Here is a 7591-nt window from a genome sequence, read left to right as displayed (position 1 = left end):
AAGAATTTCTTCCTCATATCTAATCTAAATCTCTTTTTTTTTTTTTTAAATTTAAAACTGTTCTGCCTTGTCCTGTTACTATCTATCCATGAAAAAATCCCTCTCCCTCTTTTTTATAAGGCCACCTAAAGTACTGGAAGGCTGCAGCAAAGTCTCCCCAAAGTCTTCTCTTCTCCAGGCTGAACAACCCCAGCTCTCTCAGCCTGTCTTCGCAGGAGAGGTGCCCCAGGCCCCAATCATCTTTGTGGCCTCCTCTGGGCTCACTTCAAGACATGGTCCTTGTGTTGAGGACTCCAGAAATGGACACAAAGACCCAGATGGAATCTTTCAAGGACAGAGTTGAGAGGCAGAATCCTCTCCCTTGCTCTGCTGGCCACGCAGCCATGGTTGGCTTTCTGTACTGTGAGCACACATTGCCAGGTTATGTCCGGCTTTTCATACATGGGAGCCTCCAAATGCCAATAAGAGGTGATGGTAAGAAGGACAAACCCTTCTTCAGCAGCTTCCATGTAAGAAGGCTAGATGCTTTAATAAGCAAAAATTAATGCTTCATGGAAGTGGAACAAATATGAGACAGTACAAAACTCCTCCAAAAGCAGCACCTGAAGGTAAACGGGATGAGATGGTGGGGGCTGAGTAGCTGGCATCCATTTCCTTCCTGTTGCTCCACAAAAACTTGGCCAAAGCACTGTGATATATGTGGGCATGGGTAAGCAGGATAATCTAACAAAGAGCATGGCACTTGTAAGATGGTGGATATCAAGAATGTTGATGTATGTTTTAAAATAGAGTTACTTTCCACTTCTATAGGTGTTGGATTGAGTTTTGCTGTACTGCTGCTAGAGAGAAGCAATGTTAATTACCACAAAATCTCTGGCTTAAGAGTTCAGCTACAGGTCTCCATCTTCCTTGATGTTCATTTGTGTGCTGTCTTGAACCCATGAGCAATCACATATGGCAAAGATCATGTTTACCCTCTAATTTGTTTACACCCTTCCCTGCAATCCCACTTCCACAAAGAAAAGAAATGCTGGCTCCACTGGGACAGGTGATGGCCTTTTTCTGTTATGTATCAGGTAAAATAATCATAGCTGGGAGTCTGGTTACCAGTTGAGAAGGCAGCCGTCTCACTGCTAAGAAAACTTTCAGAATGGGAAGGGGGGTGGTGTTTCTTAGTTTTGTTTCAAAAGAGTGCTAAAACTGGGATAAAAGCATTAAAAAAATGTGAGAAAACTTAACTTTCCTGGTATTTCTGAATTACTTAGGGATTTTTTTCTAATTTTGAAATGTATTCATAAAAAAGCTACAAAAAGGGGAAGATTTGAGAAAAATGCAAAGTTTCAGCTGCTTCATAACACACCCTGACATTCCTTTTATATATATATGTAGAAGGAATATATTCTGTGTGTGCATATATACACAAATAGAAAGGACTGGGCTTTTTTTTTTTTTATTTTCTTGTAGTTGAGAACACTGACAAAAATCCCAGACTGGAAACCCTTCCCCAGATGAGCTGAGATCCACACAGTGTTGCTTATCCTCCTTATGTCTATTTTTTGTTTGTCTTTCCTGCTGAGATAAGGCTTCCAGGAGCAGGCCTGACCCCACCCAGGGCTGGAGGAGTGTTCAGCACGCAGGAGCCTTTCTCACTGAGTCCCAAAGTACTGCTCCCATAGCAGGCTAAATAACAACTGGTGAAAGGTGGAATGAACCCTAGCCCAGCACTGTCCTTATAAAAACCTTTATTGTGTCTTTATTGTGTCTTGGATGGGTTCTGGAGTGTGTTGGTGACACCTTTCTGTACAGATGAATGGGCTGATGAGGAAGGATGCTCTGCTGGACCACATACTTACAAATGAGGGAGTGCTGTACAAGGACATGAAAACTGGGAGCAGCTTCAGCTGATCAACCCTGAGAGAATGGAGTTCAGGATCCAAAGAAGAGAGAAAAAAGCAAAAGTCAGGGTTCAAACCTTTATTTCAGGAGAATGAACTTCAGCCTATTCCTGCTTGGGAAAATCCTCTGGAAGGCCCTGAAAAGAAGAGGCATCAGGGAGATCCAATTGATTTTCAAGAATAACCTCCCCCGAGTTCAAGAATGGTCCATCTCCACATGCAGGAAATCAAGCAAATGCAGCAGAAGGCCTAAAAGGATGAATAAGGAGATTCTGACTATGCTCAAAAAATAAAAAAGAAATGTATAAAAGAGATAGAAGGGGATAGGTGACTGGGGATGGATATATACACACTGTCTGAGCCTTGGTAAGATCTGATTATTAAAATTATTAGAGAGATGCCTCTGCCCAAATTAAGGTGCAAATGTTACCATATGCTAAAATGAATAGCATGAATTTTATGTAACAGTAAATGTGAGGCAGAGAGAGAAAGGAGTATAAAAAAAGACAAGAAGGGAGAGAAAGTGAGTGACAGAGAGGCAGATGAAGTAGAAAAATGTCACCACTCCATGGATTCTAACAGCATCTTGTTGGTCCTCTTCTTGTCTTCTCAATCATACAGTCCCGCAAAATTCAATGGACTAACTTTGGATGTTCAGCCCAGGTGGGAGCACCCAGATTCCTCCCCTGGTATCTTCAGAAAGAGAAAGAAGAAGAAGCCATGGAACTAACTGCAGGCTGGTAAGCATCACTTTGATCACAGGAAAGGTGATAGAACAAATCCTCCTGGGAGTAATTTCTAAACACAGGAAAGGTAAGAAGGTGATTTGGAGTAGTCAGTGTAGGTTTATGAAGGATTTATCATACCTTACCAAATGGATAGCCACTATGATGAAATCACTGGGTGTGGATAAAGGGAGAACAGTGGATGATGAGTGCCCTGTCCAGTTCTGGGCTCCCCAGTAAAACAAATGAGGACAACTGCATCCAGCAAAGGAATGTAAAGATGATTAAGAGTTTGGAGCATCGAGGAGGGACAAGAGATCTGGAACAGTTCATCTGGAGTAGAGAAGGCTCATGGACATCTTAAAGAATCTGTAAGAAATACAGAAAAAAAAGAAAATTCCATTTAAACATTAAAAAAATGCTTTTTATTGTCAGTGTGGTCACTGAAACACATTTCCCAGAGATTGTGAAGTCTTCATGCCTGCCTTTACCTGCCCTGCTTTGAACAGGTGTTAGGTTCAATGATCTCCAGAAGTACTTTCCTGCCTCAGTGTTTCTGTCATATTTGAAATGACAATGAATAAAACTTACAAATAAACTCCTGATGAATTTTTATCAGCTAAAGGTAGCATGTTGTGTTTTGTTCCATGGTTTCAATTTACATTTACAGGGGAAATTATGTAAGCCAATGCATGTTAATTTAGATCCACTCTTACAGATTTCCCTGCACATGAAGTCAGTGCTTCTGCATGAGCACCAGTAAAGATTGATAGTCTTCAAGAACCAGACTTAAATCTACATGAATTGGACAAAAATTTCACTGATGTGATTCAGTCCTTAAAGGAGATTTTCTCTGTGGGGGACAGGGTAGACTATTCTCCAAATTCTTCCTCTGGTGGTTTCAAATTGACCCTCATGGGAGGAGCATAATGCAGGTTACTGATTATCAGAAGTATTCCAGCATGACTTAGACATGCCCATGTGCAGCACTGTAACTGTTTGACTCTCACTGCACAAATATTCTTCAGAACCTGGAGAGGGTTAAAGCTGCTGCACTGTCAGTTTGGTCCAGTCAGTTGGTAGCTCAATAGTAGCATTCCTGCAAGGAGTGTGATGCTTCCATCTGCAGCCTTGGTGAGTGCTCTTACACTTTGCTTATTGAATCTGAGGGATAACAAATTTCCTTTGGAACTGGCACATTTCAGACTAAATCTGTGCTGTATGATGCTTTCAGTGCTGTCTGGCCTCGGGGACAAGCCGTTTTACTTTTCCCAGTGTATTGCTGACCCCCCTGTTATTAGATTTTACCCTTGGCAGACATTCTGGTCCTTGCCTTATTGCTTTTTGAGTTGCACTGTGTTCATGTATTCCCAGGTGACTGTTCAAATACACTTAGTGTGAAATGCACTGCAGTCCATCTAAGATTTTTGCTGCAGGCTCCAAAGGATAGAGTCTAACTTGGATTTTATTAGGCTGTATAGATGTATATAAAAAAATATATCCTTGAATGAGGGAATTATATCAAATTATTATTAATTTTTGAGCTTGTTGGAGTAGAAAGGTACTTGCATCTGAGCACTGACTGTGTTCACACAGGGCTGATGGATATGGAAGCTCTGTTGGACTATGCAATCAATAGTCAAACTCAGTCCCTTTATCAGAGTAAGGGCTGCAATTGTGAGAGAACCACAAACTCTCACTCTTTTAACACAATGGTTCATGCACCACTGGGCTATTAGCTGTGTGGCTAATGACACTGTATTTATTCCATACCCCAGAATTAATTGGACTACAAAAGTCTGGCAAAAACCTCTGTGCAGAATGTCAATGTTTTGTAGGTTTTTTTTTAAGTAGGATATAAAATTTTCTTATGATCTATGATACTTGATTTGTATGTATAAGTGTATATAGATATGTGTGCATACACACAGAGAGATGTATATTAGCATGTCTCTGGATTATGCTTCATTTATATCTTATTAGGCAAGATCAGTATGATGGTGTAGGTCATTCCCTTCAAGATATTTGAAGCTACCAGATATAACATTAATAGCTGTGGCATGAAAACCCTATGTCATTTTAAATGGCAATCTTTTGAATACATACATTTCTAAGATTCTGAATTTTGGTCACCAAAATATAACAAAATATATAAAGCTATTAGAGAGCATCCAAAGGAGGGCAAGAAAGATGTCGAAGGGCCTTGAGGGGAAGCTGCATGAGGAGTGGCTGAGGGCACTTGGTCTGTTCAGCCTGGAGGAGACTGAGGGGAGACCTCACTGCAGTTACAGCTTCCTTAGGAGGGGAAGAGGAGGGGCAGGCACTGATCTCTGCTCTGTGGTGACCAGGGACAGGAGAGAATGGCCTGAAGTGGTGTCGGGGGAGGTTTAAGGTGGATACCAGGATCCCAGAGGGTGTTGAGCCCTGGAACAGCTCCCCAGGGAAGTGGTCACAGCACCAGCCTGACAGAGTTCAAGGAGCATTTGGAGAATGTTCTCAGGCACATGGTATGGCTCTTGGGGATGTCCTGTGCAGGGCCACGAACTGGACTTGGTGATCCTCATGGGTCCCTTCCAACTCAGCATGTCCCATGATTCTGTGAATGTCTTTGTTTTGACAAAAACTATTGCCTTGTAGTTTCATTATCTCAGACAACATCGTAGTTTTTGAACGGGATAATGATAATCAGTCTGATGCTCAAAGCTGATGTCCTTTGATGTGGTATATGCCACACAAACAGGAGTGGAGGAATCCAGGATGAAGTTATGGTTCCCTTGATTCCTGTCAATGTAATTGCATCTTCAATTTTATCACTTCTCTCAGAGAAGAAGGTCACCACTAATGACAGAGAAATAGTGAGGAATTTCTGGAAATTATCACTGTAAAATGAGTTTGACTTTTATGCAGAGCACAACACAACCTGTAATGCCTTAATTTGATGGAATTTTAAAAAATATTATTATTTACAAATGTATAGATTTATCATCAATTCTACCACCAATTCTGTCATCAATCAATTTACCAATTAAAATAGAATTTGAATAGACTATTAATATTAGTATAGTATTAAAATAGAATAATGGATAGGCAGAAAATACAAAAATAAAACAGAATAGATATACACAATGTCACATGGAATTTCAATGATTTTTTACAATGATTTTATAAACTTTAAAATGTGCATATACCCAAGAAAACTCAGAAAAATGAAATATAAACACAGAAATATCAACCAAATTGCTGGCATGCCTTCAGGTTCTTATTGCCTGGACAGCAACAGAGTAAGGGCTCAGAGGCAACATCTGGTTCACCCTGCAAACATCTGCAAACCACCGACCTGTTGGTGGCAAATGCAAGCTGGTATGGTTCATATTACCTGTCCTTAAGTGTGGGCTCAGCTGGGTGTGCTTCCCTGGGCACCTCTGCCTGCAGGAGATCTCTGAGTTGCAGTAACCTGTTTGTGTGCAGGAGGGATCAGCTGGCGTCATCAAACAAACCTTGCAGTGATCCTCTAAGCCATAACCAGCCCAAATTATCTGCCTTCTCCCATGACAGTGCTGCAGCAGGGCTGCAAATTAATGATAGGTCCACACCTCCCCATGCCAGTGCCTTAGGATGGGAAGGAGGCTAAACCAGCACAGGTACACAGCTCCAAAAAAGGTGGAGCAAGGCAGGACATTTCAGGTGAATTTTAGCAGATGGTGTCTATGAAAGCCAGCTCACTGTGAAGTTAGGAGATCTGGGTACAGCTCTCCCTCTACAAGATGCTTCAGTTCATACTTCACTTTAGCTGAGCGAATCATCCCTTCTAACCACAGTGATCCCTTCTCCATGCTCACCCCACGTCTGAACACCTCACTGAACATCTCACTGGTCAACCTACTGCCAGCCCAGGGTGACCTTGATTAAGCCTGTGAGAAGCTCATTGTACCAGGGTGCTGCTGGGGCCAAGAATTTAGCCACATTCAAAGAATTGGAGATTTAAACAAGTAACATGATTATCCAGAGCTATTATAGCTAATGCTAACAAAAACTTTGGAAGAGAGATAAAGCCTCATGCTTCTGGGTGTAGGCCAGCCTCTAACTACACTTACTAATAGCCTAAGACCTCCAGTTACCAAACACCTGCTTTCAGGGACCTCCCATGCACTGCTCTTGAGCAATGGCCATCATCAAAGAAGGGTGAAACATCAGGTGTAATTTCAACCTTATCCAAAACACCAATTTTGTTATTTCTGAACCTGCTAAATTCTTTCAGCCTGTTCTTTTTTTAAGCTCTAAAAGGGGAAGTCTTCAACTTTAGGGGATAATGGTGAATGCTTAGAAGTACTCAAGTGTATCCTCTCAGGAAACAGTGGTGATATAAAGGCAAGAATAGCACACACTACCAGTAATAACAATTATAAGCTTGAATCATGCAAATATGCAAACTGATCAAACAGGTTTGCCTGTCAAATTGCTGTCCATACCTAACAAGGCTAAGCCCTTTAAGATTTCTCTCCAAACAGGATATAAATGACAGCTTGTTTTTAGAAAGACAAATTATCTTATAGAAAAAAAGGTTCAAGGAAAATAAGAAATTTTTCCTCTCAAATCACCTATTTCTTCTTTGTGTGTTTATGTACATATATATACAAACTTAAAATTTGAGTTTAAAGACCAATTATAAAAGATTACATAATACAAATGTTCTGGATTCTTTGTCTACTAAAATCCAGCTTTTTGGATAGATGACAAAAATTCTAATTCCATTTCAGTCCACACTTGGATAAGAACTTCATCAAATAATATTACAACAAGTAAAAAGTATGGTTTCATTTTATCAAGAACACCAATAAATACAAAAATTATTCACTGATAAACTGCACACAATATTAAAATCTGTGGGTTTGCTATCGAAGCTTTTAAAAGAATCAAACACCATTTAGCTAATGGGTAGAAGTTTCCAACTAAGCACCCTGTGTTCTTCAT

This window comes from Catharus ustulatus, chromosome 2, assembly GCF_009819885.2.
Source record: "Catharus ustulatus isolate bCatUst1 chromosome 2, bCatUst1.pri.v2, whole genome shotgun sequence".
Taxonomy (NCBI): Eukaryota; Metazoa; Chordata; class Aves; order Passeriformes; family Turdidae; genus Catharus; species Catharus ustulatus.
The sequence above is the reverse complement of the archived record's forward strand: the minus strand, read 5'-3'. Positions refer to the sequence as shown.